This window comes from Ochotona princeps, chromosome 12 (genome assembly GCF_030435755.1).
Source record: "Ochotona princeps isolate mOchPri1 chromosome 12, mOchPri1.hap1, whole genome shotgun sequence".
In the NCBI taxonomy this organism is placed as follows: domain Eukaryota; kingdom Metazoa; phylum Chordata; class Mammalia; order Lagomorpha; family Ochotonidae; genus Ochotona; species Ochotona princeps.
This window is the reverse complement of record NC_080843.1, coordinates 63,670,906-63,692,457: the sequence shown is the minus strand read 5'-3', so window position 1 is coordinate 63,692,457 and position 21,552 is coordinate 63,670,906. Positions and strand designations below refer to the sequence as shown.

The 21,552-nt window shown below is 45.2% G+C and overlaps 1 protein-coding gene across 2 annotated transcripts in view; it reads left to right on the top strand.

Moving 5' to 3' along the window:
* WASF3 (WASP family member 3) overlaps positions 1-21,552 on the top strand; it is a 104,930-nt gene that overhangs the window by 43,682 nt on the left and 39,696 nt on the right. For both annotated transcript variants that reach the window (XM_058670942.1, XM_058670941.1), the window contains exon 2: positions 5,036-5,127. The gene's annotated coding sequence lies outside the window, so the exon portion shown is untranslated. The remainder of the gene's footprint in view (positions 1-5,035; positions 5,128-21,552) is intronic.

Sequence of the window (21,552 nt, the reverse complement as noted above, 5' to 3'; positions counted from 1 at the left end):
AAAGGTGGCTGCCAGGGCCAGACCTTTCTACCATGAACATAAAAATAAAAAAGCTTAACTGGCGCATGTGGTAGAAGCATCCTGCAATTACTAGTGCATTTTTTCTTTTGCAAATTAGCTCTATCCTTGTGAGTTTCTGAGCCGTTGGAACATCTCGGTTCTTTGATCTCCAGCATCTCGGCACTGTTTGTTGAAATGAATAACTCGGCAAATCTAAGAAAAGAGCTAAATCTGGACTTCTGAAATCATCTTTGTTCTAGGGTGTTGTGTGCCCATTTGTTCTTTATTTGCTTGGTTCTGGACTCCCACTGATCAAGAGGCTGTCCTGAACTCTTTTATGGGTGAAGCCTCAGAAGAGAGGTTGGCAGGTGGTGATATTTGCCTGGCTCTGAATTGCCCAGTTTGGTGGGGTGGCCTTTGGGGTGCACATCTGAGTGTGCTGCACTGCATGTGGTGGCCATGTTGAGTGGCACCACGGGAAAGGGTTGGTCTCTTCAAGATCCCCCATGACACATGTGGCTCCAGCTGGACATCTTGGGGACACTCAGAGCTCCTAAGCTCACCTGAAGATCCTGAGACATGGTGACGTTGGGGGAATTCTGGAGATTGCTCAGCTTTGGAGAGTAGAACAGGAAGTTAAAAGGATAATGTATCCTACTGAGTGGAGTTCCCCAGCAGGGACTCCTCTTCCTCAACAGTGTTGTAGCAGAAGTGGATGGGGTGTGTCAAGAGCAGCCCTCCCAGAATGGGGTGCAGTCTTCTGGGCTCTGCCAACTCCTGGTTTGTCTGCAATTTCATGTCACCTCTGGGGGCAGAAGAGTGGGCACACTGTCTACACCTGGGACTCCCATGGTGCCTCTTCATAATATAGTATTTGGATGGTGATTAACATTTGTCTTTAGTTAACTTCTGCATGCACTGTGCATCTGAAGAGGATTGAAACCAGTCTCTCAGTTCAGTATCCCACATGCAAATTCTAGATCTTTGTTGTTTTTTGCAGTTGGAACTAACACTGTAATGTTTTTCTGTGTGTAACCTCATCTTGGTCTGATTCAGGGTTGTATACCCAGTTGGAGGCTGGTGTCAAAGGGAAAAATGACCAGGAATTTAGCTTAAAGAGCTAATTTGCCCTATTGTGGTTCTGGAATTGGATGACGCCCCATTCTGTAAAATAGAATGTCTATTCCAATGAGCTCAGCAGAGGAGATTCTCTTTATGGGCAGAAAAGGGATGAAGACAGCACAAATACAGGGTGAAAGGTGGGTTGGCCATTTCAAAGTTGGTTTTCTTAGAGGGTTTAAATGAAATTTCCTTATTGTGCTCAATAGGACCTTTTGTCTAATTGACTGCTGTGACTTTTTTTTTTTTTTTTTTTTTTTTACAATTTTTACATAGTTAATTAGGGCACAAAGGGTTAAGGGCTACAGGAAAGTGGGTAAGACTGTTATTTCCACATTATTGCTTTCTTTTTTTTCCCCTGTATCTGACCTTAGCAGGGAGATAAAGGGAGAAGCCACACCCAGCCTCTTACCCATTCCGGGTGCCCAATGTGGGGCATGAACCAAGGGTCTTGCTTAAGTGTTTTGATAATTCAGCAGTTATGAATTGCTGCCAATCTCACCATTTCAAGTATAATGAAGTCACTACAGAATCCACTGATTGACATAGTCCACCTTAGAGTCTCCATTTGCCCAGTTTTTCACTGCCAACATATGGCTGGGGTAGTTGATTGATTTGTCTGTCCTCTGTTGTGATGCTAGGTATCCTCTGCAGGTTCCGATGGACTGCCATATCCTCCATGTGCACCTGGATATCTCCACTGCTCCATCTGAGCCTCTGAGGAGGCTCAACTCTGGCACTTGCACTCCATGGCAGACCATGGAACCTGCACTTCTCTTTATGGTTAGGGTTCTGAGTCCAGCAGTTTGATTGGGGAGATCCCCAGATCAAAGATCACCTTTGTCTGAGGTAATCCCAGACCTGATTCTTGTGTGTACTTGCAAGTACAGGGCCCGGTACAGTCCATCACCCCAATGAGCTGGTGGTTGCAGTTGCTGGGTCAGTTCTGTTTCCAGCCCTGTCTTCCACTGGAACCAATGGGTGTTGCAGTCCAGCCTGATTCTGCCCAGCACACACTTGGCCCCCACATAAACCAGTGGGAGCTGCAGCCTAGTCAGAGCGACCTACAGTAACCCTCACCAGGCCTGCCCCCTATCCTGGTTCCCGTGCTTGCCAGTATGTACAGCAGATTTGTCCAGTCTGTTCCACATCCCATTCAGCTCTCATGTATGTCAGTGGGCATTGAAGCCTAGTTCAACCCAACTGAGCTCACTATTCAGCCCACGTACATGCTGACTGCTGTGACTCTTGTGTGTTGCTGGAAAACTCCTGTTTCACATTGTTAATAACGATTTTATGTATTTATTTGAAAAACAAATACAAAAAGAGGGAGAGGTCTTCCATTCAGATGGCTGCAGTGCCTGAGACAAGGACAGGATAAACCCAGGAGCCAGGAGCTTCTTCTGGGTTTCTCCGGTGGCTGCCAGGGCCCAAGCAGTTAGGCCATCCTCCACTGGTTTCCCAGGTGTATAAGTAGGTAGCTGGAATGGAAGTGGAGCAGACAGAGCTCAGACTGGTGCCCCTATGGGATGTCTGTGCTGCTGGCAGTCTTAATGCACTAAACTACAGCACCAGTACCAGTCTGTTTCTCTTGGATTTCTCAGCACTTACCATGACTGACTGCATTCTTTCTTCCTTGGCCTCGTGCAGGAGCTCTTTCTGTAATAACACTGTTTAATCCTGGTAACCATTTGAGTGAGATGATGAGCTGTTAGATTTTGTGGCCAGGACTGGTAGCTGAAAGTATAGGCTTATTACATCAGAAATTGATTGATCTCTTTTTGAGGTTTAGTTGGCAAGTTGTTATTCATATTGAAAGTGAAAGAAAATAACCCTATACTTAAGTCCACGATACATATTTTTTGAATGAATAAAGTAATCAGAACATGGAGAATTTTAGAGGAGAAAGATGGAGACAGAGAGAATCTTCCATGTGCTGGTTTACTCCCCAAATGGCCAAAGCCAGGAGCCTTGGAACTCCCATCTGGGTCTCCCGCAAGGGTGGCAGGGACCCAAGGGCTTGGGTCATCTTCCAGGTGCAGTGTATCAAGGAGCTGGATCAGAAGTGGAATAGCAGGAACTTGAACTGACATCCGTATATGATGCTGGTGTTGCAGGTGGCAGCATAGCCCCTCTGTGCCACAAAGCCAGCCCCTAATTAATGCAGTTTATTAATTATTCAAATGAAAATGCACCTAATTGAGTGTGTGGTATGTATCAGTGTTCAGTGAATGCTGGTTAGCATTTTTAACTTAGAGCACTATCCCTTTTGCTACTCATTTCATAAGTATTTATGTTTTTTGTTTCTGCCCAGTAGGTAAAGCTTTCATGAGCATGGGTGTTGTATTATTACTAAACGTTTTAGCCTCAACTCCTTGTTAAGGTTCACTTGTGTCTTGAACTGAGTAGTGGGGCCAGCAGAATGTATTCATACTGGCTCTTATTTCAAAGTGCAGGGCTGGGGTATTGAAGCTTATGTGATCAGTTTAAATGACTATGGGAAGAAGCCTGGTGATTCCTGTTCCGTCGTGTTAGACATATACTGCTTGTTAGAATGTTCTTATTTGACATTCATATGAGATACATTCCTCTGTGGCTAATAGTGGCTGCCTGTCTCATAGTGCGTGACAGTCCCATAAATAGGACTTTCTGTGTGAGTAGTTAACATTGGTGGCGTGATCTCGTGGATAGATGTGGAAAGAAGCAGGTGGAGTTTGAGCCTGGTTGAGGAGGGAGCGCTGCGGCGTGAAGTAGGGAAGCAGAGCTATATCTGGAGCATGTGTGAGTGCTGGAACTGTGCTGGCTTCTGAGTTCTGGAGGCTTAGGAGAGGCAGCAAGGACCAAAATAGCAAGTAAATCCGAATACAATCAGATTAGCAACGAATCACTTAGACACAGCCTGCTCCCAGGTGAAACATTTTCACATTACAGAACTCCTTATTTCCTGTGGAGTTCGGATGTTGCACATGAGTATGGTTTATAGGGAAAACTTCATATTATCATAGACCTTATAGTATGTCCTGTGGGCACCACTGAGTATCCTGTGAGGCCGATGCAGTCGCTTGTGTGGTTAGAACACAGGGGAGTGCAAGCCAGTGTTAACGTGAACTGCTTGTGAGGGGGTGGTCTGACGCAGCCAAGGTGACCTGAGCACAGGTTGGTTCATGTAGCTGGCAGGCCACTCTGCACCCTGGTTTTGCTTTTTAAGGTAAAGCCGCTTTTTCTGCTCACCCATTTTTCCCTTCCTTTCTTCCCAAATCAGTTGTAATTCCCAGTGGGAAACTATATCATACATTTTGTTACCTCAACCCTGCAGCACATTAGTAAACAGTATTTATGAGGTTTCTGTGTAGCCTTGCTGTGAATATCCAGCATCTTGGAAACATTTTAGAGGGTCTTTTTAGACAGGCATAAAGATTTTACTACTCTTTTATCCCTCTTGGTTCTGTTAAAACATTTATAAAATTGTCATCAAGATTAGAATTGAATTTATGTATTGCTGTGGGAAAAATGAATTTAAAAAAACTCTTAGAAGGTGCAGTTCTTATGCAAACAGTCGTGTTATTCAATGCATTGCATGGACAGAACAAAGCCTGTATGTACATTATTGAATAAATGAAGCGAATAGCGCAGTTGAACATGCCTGTAATATACTTGACTTTTTGTTTTTCTGCCCTTTGGCTGTTATTTGCTGCGTTGTTGGTGTTAATTTTAGGGGTTGGAAGTTAAAGTTATACAGAAGTTCATACACTCTATTAGCTGCTTGTTTGAACTATTTTGAAAAGGACTAGTTCTGGGATTGCAGCTCCACTGATGAATCGTAAAAATGTGCAGTGTGCAGTCGGGTAGAATACTGTTTTGAAGACTTGAGTATGGTTTGCCCAGCAGTGTTTAATATTTCTCTCCTTCTCTTTAGTTTTGATTTTGATGTCACTGCTGATATCTGAGCCAACAGTGGTAATGCTACCGGAGGCAGCCTTCTGCAATCCCTGAGTCAACAGCTACATGGTAAGAATGTGTGCTCTTTACCCTTAACGCCATCTAATTTCTGTGACATTGTAGTTTAGAAATTGTATAATATGTTAATATTTTTAAAAATTAAGTATTTGGTGTCAATATGCTTTAATGTGTAAATATTAGCAGCAGAGAGCTTTAGCTCATAATTAATAATTGAAGACTTTCAAATGTAAAAGAATAATTTGGTAGTAATTTTTGTGTGCAAAACAAATGCTAATCTCTCTCAGGGTTTCCTAACCAGCAGGCCCCGCGACCGCTGAGGGGGTGAGGCAGTAATGTTCAGTAGCATGAACAACCGGAGGCAGTCTGATTGAGCATGTCCATTGATTGTAATGCAAGCACAAACTTATGTAGCCTAAGAAAGAGAAAGGTAGAAGGGCGTCTCCTGACAGTCCTCCCCACCCAGCAATGGTACTGTAATTGGCTAAAAGGCATGTCTGTCTGGCTCCTCCAATCATGTCATAGGTCATGTACAGCACTCACGGCTGGCAGGTATACCCAGGTCATGTTCACCATGTGTGGCTGTGGGTCACTTATACCAGGTAGGCTGGCAGGTAGGGCTGACCACACCTGACTTCTCAGAGTTGCTTATCAAAGAAGTCCCAGCATAGCTCTTCCAAGGACAGAGAAGAGAGACTGGGCTGCAGCCCACCATCCTCGCCTGTATAGCCAGTGATCAGGACAGGTTGAGGTCTCGGTTATCAAAACTGTTGTCAGGGGTTCCCCCGGGGACACGGTGTGTCCATGCCTGTTACCTCCCACACAGGCCAAGCAGGCAGAGATCCTGGGCGAAATCACAATACTTATTAAACTGAGTTCTCATTTTCCACTCTCTATTTTTTACCCATTTACTTTTTAATTTTCTGGAGTGTAATGGCTTGTTTTTTATCTGAATCTTCCTATGAATGAATATGATGTTATCAAACAAAATTTTAAAAACCTTAATTGGTTTTACTGTAATTTAATTTACTTAAACTGTAAATTTAGGCAAAGTGTCTAAAATTAGGTTTGGGATTATTTGTAGATTTCATTGTTCTGTATTGCTCCATCTTTGTGGGGTACGTTAAGGAGCAACAACATCTAGCAGACCAATAGGACAGTGATTTGGCTTTCTGTCACTCCCTTCCTGTGCAAGGTCTTGTTTCTGTGTTCTGTCCCTCTTAAAGAGATGTGAAATTCATATGAAGTGTGGAATTTCGATCCCTCCCTTCCCTCCACCCCAGTTGGTGCCTCTTTTTGGATGGAGAGGGAAAGAGTAACCGGTGTTTTGGTTTTGAAATGGGGCGGAGGGAGAACGTGAGGCAAGCAGAGGTTACTGCACCAGAAGCTGGAACCTGAGCCAGCCCTGCCTCATCTTCACCTCGGGGAACTGAATTCCATTTCCATACTTCTTTTTGCAGGTTAGTTTTTTTTTCAACTATTATTATTTTTTTTGATTACATTTCATTTTGTGACACAGTTTCATAGGCTCTGGGATTCCCCAACCCTCCCTCTATGGTGGATTCCTCCACCTTATTGCAGTGTTACAGTTCAAATCCAGTCAAGATTCATTCATTGCAGGCATATACCAAGCACAGAGTCTAGCATCTTGTTGTCCAGATAAATTCAACAGTTTCTTGGGGAGACCATCTCTGGTCTGAAGGCTGAGCTGGCAGAATATCATCCCGGCCAATTAAAAGCCCCAACATGTATCTATGTAACTGTGTCACATAATACAATGTAATTACTGAAGTTAAATAATAAATAATTAAAAAAAAAAAAAAAAGAAAAAAGAAAAAGAAAAAAAAAAAAAAGCCCCAACATAACATCAACAACAACAATGTACAACATTATGGAGTTCATTGACATGGTATTGAGTAATCAATATGTTAAAAAATGCAGGTTCTTAACCACTTCCTGTGACTACTTCATTGACATTTCAATTTTAGTTTATAAACAACCGGCTTCTATACACTGTAAAATGGCTATAGGGAACTATTCAGCTATCTCGTGTTTATTTTCATTTTAGTATTTAGCAGTTTATAGTTTTGAAGCATAATTTTTACTGAATCTGGCAGATTTTAGGTGAGTCTAAACTGGCTTATAACTCTAACAAGGCATATGTCAACAGTTGAGGTGCAGAACAGTTTTAGGAGAGGTTTACTGAGAAATCTCCAATGCCTTAGTGGGGAGTAAATTATCTTGGTGTCCTACCTAGTAAGGTATATGTGAGTCCACACTGACCGTTTCCTGTCTGGTTCCAAGCTTTCCGGTTATTTTTTAGGAATATATCTCTGGAACTCAGATAGAAGCCAGGACTTTTGGAAAGTCCTCATGTATTTTGAAATTCACCATCACATTTAGAAAACCTACGAATCAAAGACGAAATCACAAGGGGAATCAGAAAGCATTTTGAATTGAACGAAAATGGAAACATCAAAGCAGAGGATATAAAGCACTGTGCTTTGGGGAAGTTTATAATGTTAAATGTTTGTTTTGGAAAGCCCAAGTGCAGATACCTGGAAGAAAATTAAGAGAGTATTATGAGCCACTTAGGACTAATACTTCTGGTAAGTAAATGGACAAGTTATATCAAAGACAAAAGTTACCAAGCTACATTCAAGAAGAACCAAATAACCTGTGTAGCTGTTATTAAAGAAATTGAATTCACAGTTTGAAATCCTCCCATGGAAAACTTTATGCCCACATGGCCTCATTGGTGAATCTTGCCAGCGTTTAATAACAGCTACATATAAACTGCTCAGAAAATAGGAGGAAGGGAATATGAACTTACTTATGAGGTCCCAATTATCCTGCTACAAAACTAAAGATATTATTTAATAAAACGTTAGCAAACTGAATGCAGTTAATATGGAAGAGACAGTACCTCATGCCCAAGTATCCTTTATTCCAGGACTGGAGGATTGCCTTCATAGTTGAAAGATCAGTATAATTCATGGTACTAACAGAATAAACAACAGAAAAGCATTTAACTGTAAATGTCATGCATTCATGATAAAAACTTAGAAATACAGGAATAGAAGGAAAACGTCAGGAAAAAATGGGAATGAAGGGAGCTTCCTTGAAAGAGCTCCATCTAGTATGATGGTTATTGATGGAAGAGTAAGCGTTTTCACCTACACTGAGTATCAAGGCAAGGCCTGTCACTCTTTTATTCTTATCCTGCATTGTACAGAGATCCTTGCCAGGGCAGAAAGCAGAACAAGAAGAAATCAAAAGAAAGAAGAAATCAGTCAAATGCGGAATTTCCTTAACAAGGAACCCTGAGCAGTGTAGGTACAGCTTTGTAGTGTGCGGTGCAGGGGAGAGGGGAGGGGTGCTGAATGCCTGTGGGCCCTGTCTGCAGGGGTAGTGGTGGCTGTAATCTGAGTCCAGAAGTCCTGCAGGCCAGGCAGCATTTGCATCACTTGTAATTTTTAATTACTGTTTTCTTAAAAAATGAGCACCTGTAGTTGGGAGAGCTTTGTTTTAGTACCTGTTTGTACTAATATGGGAGGTTTCAGCAAGTTTTTTAAGATTTATATTAAGATATGTATATATATATATATATATATAAGACTGCGTAGATTAAAAAACAATTGTTTTCAACAAAGTGAATTTTCTCTCATCAATTTTTCACAAACTTTTTGGAGTACCCTTCCACTGGGAAACCTATCTGTAGTCATTAAAAGTTATGTGTTTGCTTAAACTCTATTAATAAATAGCTTAAAAAAAACTTAAAGAGCTCTCTGAAATAAAGAGGTCTGTGAATTCTAAGAGGATCACAAAGTAATTTTTAAAATGTATCATACTAATATTTAACTTTGAATTAACATTGTTTTATACACCTGCTGTCTGTGCTTCCAACATATTGGCATATTTTGTGTAATAATGTAAGTCATTTGCTTTGCCTACTGATTTCAGCTCATTGGTTTTCAGTTATTTGCTTGTCTCTGTGATGGGTGGCAGCAGATAAGGAAACTTGAATTCCAGTGTTGTCTTCCCTGAATGGTTAGGGTAACACATCTAATACCTCTGGGTGGTTTTACTGGAATTACTAATAAGCGCCTTGAATAGACTGCTTCAACATTTAAATGAAAGAATGGTACAATAATTGTGTGCCTTTCCATTTTAATGACCCATTACTGACCACAAGAGACAAAGCTGAGTTCTTGGCAGAGCAGAGTGGTGTGACTCGAGAATGAGCGAGGACTGTACACTCAGCAGTTGTTCAAAGATAACCTTGGGTTGAAATTGGAAAGTCATACATGAATCAGTGTTTGTGCACAATCCGATTAAGTCCTTGAGCTTCCCGTTTCTCTGATCTGGGAAACAATAATGTAGGGGAGTGCTTGAGGCATTAGGAACATTACTCAAAGCATCTCTCAGACAGTAGGCACATAAACGGTGACTTCCCTGGGGGTTTTGCTGCAGAAAGATTCTGAGATGTTGGTGTCTGATAGAACCAGGTTTGGAGGTAAGTCCTACATAGAGCTAGCTATGTGGCCTTGGGTAAGTTACTTAACCAATTTCTTCATCTGTTTACTGGGCACAGTACCAAATTCTAAAGTTGTCGTGGGAGATAAGACACAATATGTATAAACACATAGGTGAAATGTCTCTATGGTTCACCATTTAACAAGTTGAATATCTTTAAAGTTACAATTTGACTTTTAGAGTTGATTTCCTATACAGTTACAAGAAATCCTGATGGACCCTCTTGTTGGTAATCGCTATCTCGGGACATGACATTTAGAGGCACTGAGCTGCACAGATGCCGGAGTGGGGCCTGTTGAGACCAAGCGTTTAGGTTGCAAATTTGAAATATCTTGTGTTTCTCTTCCTACTTTTGAAACTATTCAAAGATTTAGGAATAGGTGACTAAAATAATCAGTTAGTTTATGCTAGCTTATTTGCACAGTTTCTAGTTAACAAAAATAATATGTTTCTGAAAACAGAGAGCCCCACATTTTGTAGCATGCCTGCAGTGGAGCTGTCAGTGGATTACCCAGCCTTATTACTGTTGTGACCCCCTGTTTTATTATGCTCATTCTCAGGAAACTGCCAACGTTTGATCATTGTTGATCATCATCAACAAAAATGGTGATTTCATAGGGAACGATTTGATATCTCAGGGTGTGGTGACAGTGTTTACTTCACACACTGCTCAAATCATCCAGTTTGGTGTTTTGTCATTTGTTGTTTTCCTTACGATTTAAATTTATTTTTAGTGCATTTTGGATTTGTCTTTGTAATTTATACTGTGAATGTTGTTCTGGTCCAATTGGTTCAAAGGAGTAAGAGAAAACTATGTGACACTTTTTTTTTTTAATTTATATATTTCTTTGAAAAACAAGAGTTATGTATAGAGAATAAGAGACAGAGAGATTTTTCCATCTGCTTATTCACTCTGCAGTTGACCACAATGGCTGAGGCTGGGCTAGGCCAAAGCCAGGAGCTTCTTTTGCGTCTCCCGTGTGGAGGGGTCCAAGTACGTGGACCATCTTTTCCTGCATTCCCAGGAGTGTTAGGTTACTTGACTAAAAGTAAAGCAACGGGGGCTGAATCCGTGCTTAGATAGGAGTCTGGCAATGCTTAACTCACTGTGCTATAATGCTGGCCCTTTTAGAATGTTTTATTATTTTTAAGGGTTTATTAATTTATTTTAAAAGTCAGAGTTATAAAGAGGGAGAGACAAAGATCTTCTGTCTTCTGGTTCACTCTTCCAGATGACCGCAATGGCCAATGCTAGGCCGGGTTTAAACTGGAAACTAGGATTTTCATCTGGCTCTCCTCATGGGTACTTGATCTCAAACTTGATCTGTCTTCCTCTGCTTTTCCTAGGCCTCTAGCAGGAAGCTGGGTCAGAAGTGCAGCAGCTGGGGTTTAACTCAGTGCCACAGGGGCTGTGCTGGTATCATAGATGGCAGCTTAACTTGCTGTGCCTCAGTGATAGTTATTTCTTTGTTTCATGAAAGATATAGTGGCAGAGAGGGAAAGGCAGATAAAGAGATATTCCTTCTGCTGATTAACTTCCCAAATGGCCACAATAGCTGATGGAACTCTTTCTGGGTCTGTATTGTGAGTGGCAGGGACCCAACCCTAGGGCCATTTTCTGTTGCTTTCTTAGGCGCACTATCAGCAGGAACCCCAGTCAGAAGTGGAGTAGCTGGGTGTCAAACCAGTGCTCCAAGGTAGGATGCTGACATCCCAGGCCATGCCTTAACCCACTGCACCATGACATTGGCCCCTGTGGTAGCTCTTTCCTATCATAGTAGATGGGTCAGCGTTATGGCACATTGGGTCAATAAATCCATTATTCTTGAGGCCAGCATCCCATGTGGGAGTGCTGGTTTGAGTCTTGGCCGCTCTATTTCTGATCCAGTTTCCTGTTAAGGAGCTGGGAAAGACAGCAGAAGCTGGCCCAAGTACTTGGGCCCACCCATTTGGTTATCCCAATGGCGTTCCTGGCTCTTTGTCCTTGACCTGGCTTAGACGGCTGTTGTGGGCATTTGGGGAGCAGATCAGCAGATGGAAGGTCTCTGTCTCTCCCTTTCTCCCACATTCCCCCACTCTGTTGCTGTGCCTTTCAAATAGATACATAATTTTTTTTTAAAGGGAGCGCTGCTTTTTTGTCAGACTTGCCAGAATCGTTAGAAGCAAAGACTTGCCCTTTCTTGAGAATTAAAACTTGAAATCCTAATTGTTTATTGTGCCTTCTTGTCTCAGATCCTTAGAAAACTAACAGAGTAGGCCCGATGTGGTCACCTAGTGGCTAAAGTCCTCACCTTGCACACCCAGGATCCCATATGGGTTAGTATCATGGCTGCTCCACTTCCCTTCCAGCTCCCTGTTTGTGGCCTGGAAAAGCAGTTGAGGACGGTCCAAAGCCTTGGGACCCTGCACCCATGTGGGAGACCCGGAAGAGGCTCCTGGTTCCTGGCTTCGGATCAGAGCAACTCTGGCCATTGTGGCCACTTGGGGAATGATCATTGGATGGACGATCTTCCTTTCTGTATATCTGACTTCTGGATAAAAATAAATCTTTCAAAAAAAGAAACAAACCATCAGAACATGCTCCAGAGAGCAAAATGTAAGCAGTTATCCCAGTGAAAAGCTTTGGTCAGATTCTGTGTGGTCGGTGTTCTTTGTACCACAGGCTTTGCCTAAAAGCTTATCTGCAAGGGGAAACAGGCAGTGTAGCCGCAGCAGGGAGAGTAACAGGTTTGGGGGGAAGGAAAGCCCAGACCCCTCCGTTGGCTATGGGAATGTGATATTAGAGCCTGCTGGGCTGTGTTAGGCAGCCGACTCCAAGTGGGATGCTGTGAATCCCAGGTAGTCAGGCACAGCCCTGGCCCTTCAGAATGAAAAGGGCCCAGTGAGGTACAAAGGTTGAGGAAAGGCCTGGTTCAACATTGTGTCCCCCAGTAGTGTGCTCATTGTGGAAGGATCACTGCTCTAGCTGGATCATTTTAATTCTGTGGACAAAACAGACATATGAGTGAATCTGTTCTAAAAGGCCAAACATCTGCAGCAGGCACACATTTTGCTAAATCACGTGGCGTAGCTCTGTCATGTGCTGCGCTCTGATTGCTTAGCACACAGCAATCAGAGCAAAGGTTACCATTGCACTGGAGGTAGGAAAGACAGAATATTAACACCATCAAAATCTGCAAACTGGTTGTTGTCACCACTCTCAAGATAGTCTTTAAGGCTGCATCGTGGAGAAGGAATCCATCATAAAAATCGGCTCAGTCAATTGTTTTCACCCATGTAGACCTAGCTATTAGTAATCTATAATAAGGACTTAATGCAGTTAATTTGTTACTGTAGATACCATTAGCCTTCTTTGCTGTGGCAGTGTACCCGGGGCAATGACCATAGTTGTGGGCTCCAATTTAATTTATACAACCCATTACAGTGAAAACTGTTATCTGTGCCAATGCAGTAGTGATGCTGCTTTCTTTCTGAGGCAGTTTACTCACTTTGGGATTTGAACACACAAATATTAAATATTTTCCAAATGTGCATGCACCAAGAATGGCAGCTTGCTGGTTTTCTTCCTTTGCAAATATAGTTCCAATTTAAGGTCTCAGGGAAGCTGATATGTTAATTTTGTTCTTATTGTGATGACAGAATTTCTCTTCTAATTAGGATGGAAAGTTATAAGGAAACACTGCTTCCGTTGGAAGCAAAAAAGTCAGATGATCTACGGAATAATATCTTAAATCCCCAAGAGCAGCAAGCTAGGCTGTTGGCCACTGCCAGGATGTCTGTTCAGATTTTCGGCTTTCTGCACAAGGCATATGGCATTCCACCTGGTGGGAGGGTTGCCTGTCTACTGGCTGCGAGGCCAGCCCACATGGTGCTGTGTAGTGCAGCCACGGTTCATTTGTGATGGGCACCCGTATGCTGAGATGACCCATCTGAAAATCAAGCTTGGACTGTCCTGCTTCCTTCAGCTGAAAGTCTAGGTCTACCTGTAAGGCCATGGCAGGTCCCTGTCACTGTGGAGGGGACTTGTCATTGTGGGATGGCTGCTCATGGGAGGTAATGACGTAGGCTGTTTGGTTCAACTCTGACTCCATCTCATGGTAGACTTCTGTTTCAAATTAAGAACTTGGCTGATGGAGCTCAGCTCATTCTAGAGGGCCTCGAGTGCCTGGCTCCTTGGTTTATATGATCTCTCAAGGCCTGGTTAAGTATGTGAAGAGCTATAATTCTGTGATGTAATGGCAGAGACCCAGGACACCTCCACCCTGTAGGTGTTGCTGGGCCATACAGCCAAGCAACTGTTCTCCACAGCTGAGACTCGCTGCTGGGGCCTAGCTTGCAGCTGCCTCCTCACCTAGTCTGAAGCCCAGGCAGGAGTCCAGTAACTAACGTGTCAGACACTGGGCTTCTTTCCTGGTGGTGGCCTTGTAAGTTACAGCAATTTGTCTTTCCCTCAGGAGGGGATATTCCAGTCCTTTCCTAGCTACTGGGTCCCTCAGAACTTCACTGTGGGGCCCAGCGGCGTGGCCTAGGAGCTAAAGTCCTCGCCTTGAACTTACCAGGATCCCATATAGTTGCCAGTTCTTATCCCAGCAGCCCTGCTTCCCATCCAGCTCCCCGCCTGTGGCCTGGGAAAGCAGTTGAGGATGGCCCAAAGCCTTGGGACCCTGCACTCTGCTCCTGGCTCCTGGTTTCAGATCGGCGCAGCTCCAGTCATTGTGGTCACTTGGGGAGTGAATTTTCGGACGGAAGATCTTCCTCTCCGTCTCTCCTCCTCTCTATATACCTGACTTTGCAGTAGAAAGATAAATCAAAAAACAAACAAACAAAAAAAAAAACAAAAAACCTTCGATGTGATTGTGACCCTGAATCTTCCCAGGGTTCACCTGCAGCCCTCTGGAGTCCTTGTGTCATCCCAGCTACTCCATGCTTACTGTACCTAGTCTGGATGCTGTTTATCTGCACTATCCTCCAGCTCAGCGGAGGGCAAGCCCAGAGGGTTTGGTGGGAATTTCGGGGAGGTGTTGGACTGTACAGCACCATGGGTGCTTGTCTGTGAGTCCCCACCAAACTTCAGGATGCGAGTTTCCCTCCCAGCACCCAGCCCATTGTGCTATGCCTGTCTTGGCTGAGCAATCCAGTAGCCCAGCTGTAGCTCCCATAGTTGTGTCTTCAGTCCCTCCGTTGTGCCTGCTCTTTCCTAAGCGAGTCCTGTTGAGTGGTATTCTGCACCCACCAGGAAGATCCCGTTATTCTCATACCTCATTGCATTCTATTAGTCTTCAATCTCCCATTATCTGTAGGCAGGGCCACAGTGCAGCTTAGAAGTTATTGTCTGGCTCTGCTGTATGGCAGGTGTTTTTTCATCTGAATTTTCTGGGTGTGTGCAGCATGCCTGCCCTTCAGGACATTTTCCAGGCTACAGTTAGTGAAATATTTAACAATTGAACCATGACCTGTGTGAAAGACTAACTGTGCCCTGTCAGGACAGCAGCCTTCTCACCTGCAGGGCAGAAAGTGGGCAAGTCTTAGTCTCCCCTCTCACCACCTGCTTTTTCAGATGTTATTGGGGTCTGGGTGGGATCACAGTCTCAGGATCTGATGAGGGGACAATCTGTGACAGGAAATAGTGTGGGAGCTAGAGATGGATGGAAGAATCCTCACGCTGTAAGCCTGACCTTGCAGGGACAAGGTCAATTTAGGATGGAAGTGTTCTCTCCCAGTTTTTCATGAGATCCATGAGAGAGGCAGCCAAGCTGTGGAGAGTTATCTCAGTCAGCTTCTCTGTGATTTCCTTCTGATTTCATACAATTAGCTTTATCAAAGCTTCACGTGGTGGCAGAGTTGTCTTGTTTCCACTGTTAGGGAGAGCAGCTGGATCAAGCTGGAGATTGCAGTCCCACTCTTGAGTTTCCTGGGAAAGAGCCCTGGCCCAGTTTCATCTGCTTCTGGAATCTACTTCATGGTTATGTGAACCGGGCTGCCCTTTGTTGAATTGAGATGTTTCCCAGAGAGGTGGGACAGATGACAGTCCTAACAGTAATAACTTAGGTAACCTCTACAAATCCTCAAACACTCCATGAGCAGCCTTTGGTTTATTCTCTATAAAGAGACTAAGTTGGAAGCCCGATTGGAAGGTTGTACTTCTTCTGGAAAAAGAATGGAGGCTTGCTCATGGTAACTATTTGAACTAGTCCATTTCCTGTTTCTGTTGTTGCACAGAGTTTTCAAGAGTATAATGACTGACCCAACATTCTTTACCTCTTTCTTGCTCTTCCATCTATTTAAAACTGAATTAGTGTCAGATCAAATAAAGACTCCCTGGGAAAAAAAAAATACATCAACTGGAGTATTTCACGGTGCTTCGAAGAGCCACAAAAGTCATTGCTAGATGATTATAGTGTGAAAGAGGAGCTGTGGAGCCTTTTTCCAGAAATTACAGCAAGGTTACATGGCCCCTTTCTGTTGTCTTTTGTGATTAGATAAGTGTGGGAGCTCCAAATAAAGGTGTAATGACAGTGAGAAATGAAGACTGAAATACTGGAACAATGGCCAGCAGAGAGCCCCAAGAGCGATCCAAATAGAAATATCTGTGGATGTGTGTGTGTGTGTAGGGGAGAGTGAGGGGAGTATAGTCAGCAGATGCATTTACAAGTAACGGCTTGTATGGAGGACTTGGGGGCATGTGGGGAGCACAGTTCTGGAACTCTGTCCCCTTATTCAGGTGGTTTGTGGCCCACCTCAGAGAGAATGCTTCCTTCAGCCGTGTTGCTGCCAGGCCCAGAGATGCCTGTGGGTTTCTGGGAATCTAAGAGGGGAAATGAGTGAAATGCTGACTCGTTGCCTTCCCTCATACTTCTCAGACCACCCCGCTGTTCCCCAATACCCTGTGTTAGTAGGAAGGTTGTGGTATTGTGAGTCCAGCAGGTCTGGAGGTGACTTCCATTGAGAAGAGTTTGTTCCCAGAGGAGGGCCATGTTATACCATCCTAGTGGGGCAGGGCCACATGCGGATGCTTTGGGGTCATTCAGGATCTTGAGGTTGGGGGTGTGGCAACAGTAGGCAGGAGAAGTTTATTGTACTTACTGAGAAGGAGGATTAGCAAGGCAGAGCAAACGTGACTGGCTCCAATAGGGGCTGTTTCTAATTGGCTTTTGGCTGTGGCATGGTTCGGGCAGGAGGATAGAGGCAGGGAATGTGAGGGGCTGTGGACTGCTCGGTTTGCATTTAAAGAACAAGTTCAAGGGCCAGTGGCTTACCATCTCTAGGAACTGGGACCTTCCAGGGACCTTCCCTCCGCTAGCAGCAAGACACCGGATGTTCAAGTAGTAGAATAAAGGAAAGTAGGACACATCTAGTAAACTGGTGCCTGTGACTCTGGTGTCCCATGTGGGCCCTGGTTCATGTCCCAGCTTCTCCACCTCCAATCCAGATCCCTGCTAATTGTCTGGGAAAAGCAGCGGAGGTTGTTCCTACCACCCTTGTGTGAGACCCAGAAGAAGCTCCTGGCTCCTGGACTCCCTCGTCCCTGCTGTTGCAGCCATCTAGGGTGTGATCCAGAGGATGGACTCACTCACTCAGTGTCTTTTGCCCTCTCCCACCCCACTGGATTGGAAGTGAAGATGCCAGGACTTGATCTGGTACCCATATGGTATGCTATTTATGCAGGTAGTGGCTTTACCTGCTATGCCAAAGCATTGACCCCAATAAATAGAGCTTTAAATAAAAACAAAAACAATAACAACAAAAAACCGAAAATGTGGCTGCTGTGCCTGTATGGAGTCCCACTTATCTCATGTGTTTCCTGATAGCACTTTAAGCAAGTCTCTCTGTCGGTGCTTACCAAGGCTTTGCTGGGCGCACTGAGTAAAAGGATTGGCAAGGCAGAGTCGTCAACACTCCACTGGGCTTCTGATGGGGCATCCACTGGGGCCATCTACAGTCCACTGGGCTTCTGATGGGGCACCGAGCTTCTGAACAGCCCTGAGATTTTCCGCGGAGCTGGGGTCATGAGCCTGCGGGAGGGAATGGCAGAGTAGGCATCCCTCAGCCGCTGTGTCCAGTGTCAGGTGTTTCTGCTATCACACAGCTCCTCAGTTCAGGAGGTGGCAGCAAGTTACCTGGATGTTTTGTCGATGTGTCAGTGTGCTTCAGTGGGATTTGCATATAATTAGGTTCCTGTTGTTTGAATGGCTGGGCAGGTGCTGCCTTAGCACATTCCTGGGCACATCAGAGTTTTTTTTTTTTTTATTAGGGGGCTGTTTCATCCTAAATAAATATAGAATGAATGTGGAAGAGGAGAGTGTTGCACAAATGGCACTCGGCTTCTGGTTGGGTGAGGAACTATTATGATTGAGAAGATACTTGAGTGCTTAGGCCGTTTGCACACATGGGCATGACAAGGCAGAGTGCTCACCACCCTGCTTCCTGCCCCCACTTTATTGCTTTCTGCTGCTTTATGTACCCCATGTTTTCGTTGAATTTCCTCTGTTTCTCATGGAATGGGTTCCTGCTGAGTTTTCATGGCTTTTCTTTCCCATACTTCATGTTTTTATTCTTTTTTTCCCTTTATTTTTGACAATCTTTACATAGATGATTAGGGCACAAAGGGTTAAGGGCTGCAGAAAAGTGGGTAAGACTATTATTTCCACATTATTGCTTTCTTTTTTTTTCCCTGTATCTGGGCTAAGCAGGGAGATAAAGGGAGAAGCCACACCCAGCCCCCCACCCATTCCGGGTGCCCAATGTGGGGCATGCTCCAAGGGTCTTGCTCAAGTGGTTTTGATAATTCAACAGTTATGAATTGCTACCAATCTCACCATTTCAAGCATAATGAAGTCACTACAGAATCCACTGATTGGCATAGTCCACCTTAGAGTCTCCATTTGCCCAGTTTTTCACTGCCAGTACATGGCTGGGGTAGTTGATTGATTTTTTTCTGTCCTCTGTTGTGATGCTAGGTATCCTCTGCAGGTTCCGATGGACTGCCATATCCTCCATGTGCACCTGGATATCTCTCCACTGCTCCATCTGAGCCTCTGAGGAGGCTCAACTCTGGCACTTGCACTCCATGGCAGACCATGGAACCTGCACTTCTCTTTATGGTTAGGGTTCTGAGTCCAGCAGTTTGATTGGGGAGATCCCCAAATCAAAGATCACCTTTGTCTGAGGTGATCCCAGACCTGATTCTTGTGTGTACTTGCAAGTACAGGGCCCGGTACAGTCCATCACCCCAATGAGCTGGTGGTTGCAGTTGCTGGGTCAGTTCTGTTTCCAGCCCTGTCTTCCACTGGAACCAATGGGTGTTGCAGTCCAGCCTGATTCTGCCCAGCACACACTTGGCCCCCACATAAACCAGTGGGAGCTGCAGCCTAGTCAGAGCGACCTACAGTAACCCTCACCAGGCCTGCCCCCTATCCTGGTTCCCGTGCTTGCCAGTATGTACAGCAGATTTGTCCAGTCTGTTCCACATCCCATTCAGCTCTCATGTATGTCAGTGGGCATTGAAGCCTAGTTCAACCCAACTGAGCTCACTATTCAGCGCATGTACGTGCTGGTGGGTGCCTTACTGTCTAGCCAGGTCTTCTCCAGTCCTGGTTTTTATGCTCTCCACTGGGAGTGATAACCCAGGGGGGAGGTGCCCACTGTTTCCCACCTGGGCCCACTCCCGGATCATGTACTTTATAGGTGGCTCTGTAGTTTAACTTGACAGAATTAGCCACCAGTGCCAGCATCTGCCATCTGATGCTGCGGCAAAGCCCAACCAATCCTCACCAATTCTGATTTATGCTTTCACCAATAGGGACAGTCAACCAAGCCTGGGTTTTCACTGATCTGGCTCTCATGATGCCCACATTATTGTAGCCCTGCCCAGTCTGATCTGCCCCCATCCCAACTCATGCTCTTTAGTGGGCGAAGTGTTCCAGCAGGGGAGCCCTCCACATTCCCCCTACCAGCTTTATTCCCTCCCTCCCTGGTTCCTACATCTGCCAGTTAGGTGCTGATGCCCAGTCTGGCATGGCCTGCCTCACCTCGTCATTTGCCAGTGGGTGCTGTAGCCTGGCCTGGCCCGGCCCATCCCCAATTCCAGCTGGTGAGGGTTACAGTATAGCCCAGCCCAGCATGCACCCTATCCCAGCTGTAATGTGTACTGGTATGTGTTGTAACCATACCTGGCTGACCCACACTGTTCTGGTGCTTGGATTCGCCAGCGGCTGATGTGAACTGTTTCAGCCTGGTCCGCCCCTGACCTGTGCCCAATGTATGCTGCTGAGTACCTTTCCCTGGCCTGGTCTGGGCTGCTCTTTATCGTGCTTCTTGCACTCAGCTGCAGGGACTGTGTCCTGCCAGAGGAATTGCCCAGGCTCCTCCATCAGAACCTCTCGCAGTGCCAGATCTCGCGCACACTGGTGGTTCCATGAACCAGTCCTACACAGTCCACCTCCTGTCCTAGCAGGAACTGTGGCCTTTCCTTGCTGGCCTTCAACCCATTCTGGTCCTTGCTGTTGGATGTTTCAGCCCAGCCAAGGCTTGTCCATACCCAGACAAAGCTCCAACATGGCTCACTGGGGGCAGAGACCTAGCCTAGTCCATCCTACATCTACCCTGGTCCTCCAGAGCACCAGATGGTGCTAGTGTCTAGCCCAGCTCAGAGTGCCGAGCCCCAGTCCGCATTTGTGTTTAGGGAGACTGCAGCCATATCCAGACCAGAACACAGTCCCCACTCCAGCTCCCACATTCACCAGTGGGAAACCCAACCCAGCTAGGGTGTCCTCCTAGCTCCCCAGCTGGGCCTGTTCCCAGCCATAGATTATACGAGTGCCAGTGGTTGCTCTGACCCAGCTTGGCATAGCCACTCACCTGTCTTGGCCTTTGCCATAGATGCTGTCGCTTTGCATCCCTGGCTCATGAAGACCAGTAGTAGGTGCAAGAGCCTAGCTCTGCACGACCTGTGTTCCAGCCTGATTTTTATTTTTGCTTGTGAGCTAAGGTTTGCTCGGCCCTGTGTGGTCCACCGCCTTCCATAACCAACCCACACATTAGCCAGCCATTGGAGCTAATTTGCCCAGGTTGCCCTTCCCCCACACCTGGACCATGTGTTCACTAGTGGGAACTATGACCCACCAGGGGAGTTTCCCAAGTTCCTGCACTTGACCCACTCCCAGACCCAGTTCTCATACATTGCAGTGGGTGTTAGGCCAGTGTCTGGCATAGTTTGGCCTTCCATTTGGGTTTGTATGAGCTGGTGAACGTTATAGCCGGGTCCATCCCACACCCTATTCAGGATGCACATTCGGGTGCTGCTGCCTTGACCAGCCCAGACTGTTGTCGGTTCCTTTACTCATGAGTGATGTCAGGTTCCATGGTCACACCTAGCTCAGCCCATCAACACCCCAACTCTTGAGCTAACCAGTGGGACTAGTATTTCCACAGGGTTTGGCCCACACATCTCCCACAGAATCTACCCACAGAAAAGGTTCTCTCTTGTGTGCTGGTTAATGTCAATGGCCCTGCCTAATGTAACCCTTCCCCTGATCCAGCATTATGTCAGGTACTAGGGTCTGAGCATGCTTTTATTCTTGTCCTTATGAGGATTCTAGTTTTCTGGTTTATCTTACTGTGAAGAGTTGCTGTCTTGCTACTCTAAGTGATTCTTCCAGAAAGAATTAGCAGCCCACAGTAAATCCTTTTACACTCTTACACAGTCCTCAGCGGAATCTCCCTGTTGTAGCCCACCTTTTAAAAATGTGTTGGTGATATCATCAGTTTGCTTTTTAGGATCTGTTTTCTTTTTAGTTGGTTTTGAAAGAATTACAGGGACAGAAGAAAGGACAGAAAGAGGTGCAGGGAGAAATTCTGTGTGATGATCCATTCCCTTGTTGGCCACAATGTCCAGTGATTGGCCAAGTGTAAATCTAGAAGCCAAGAGCTTCATCCAGGACT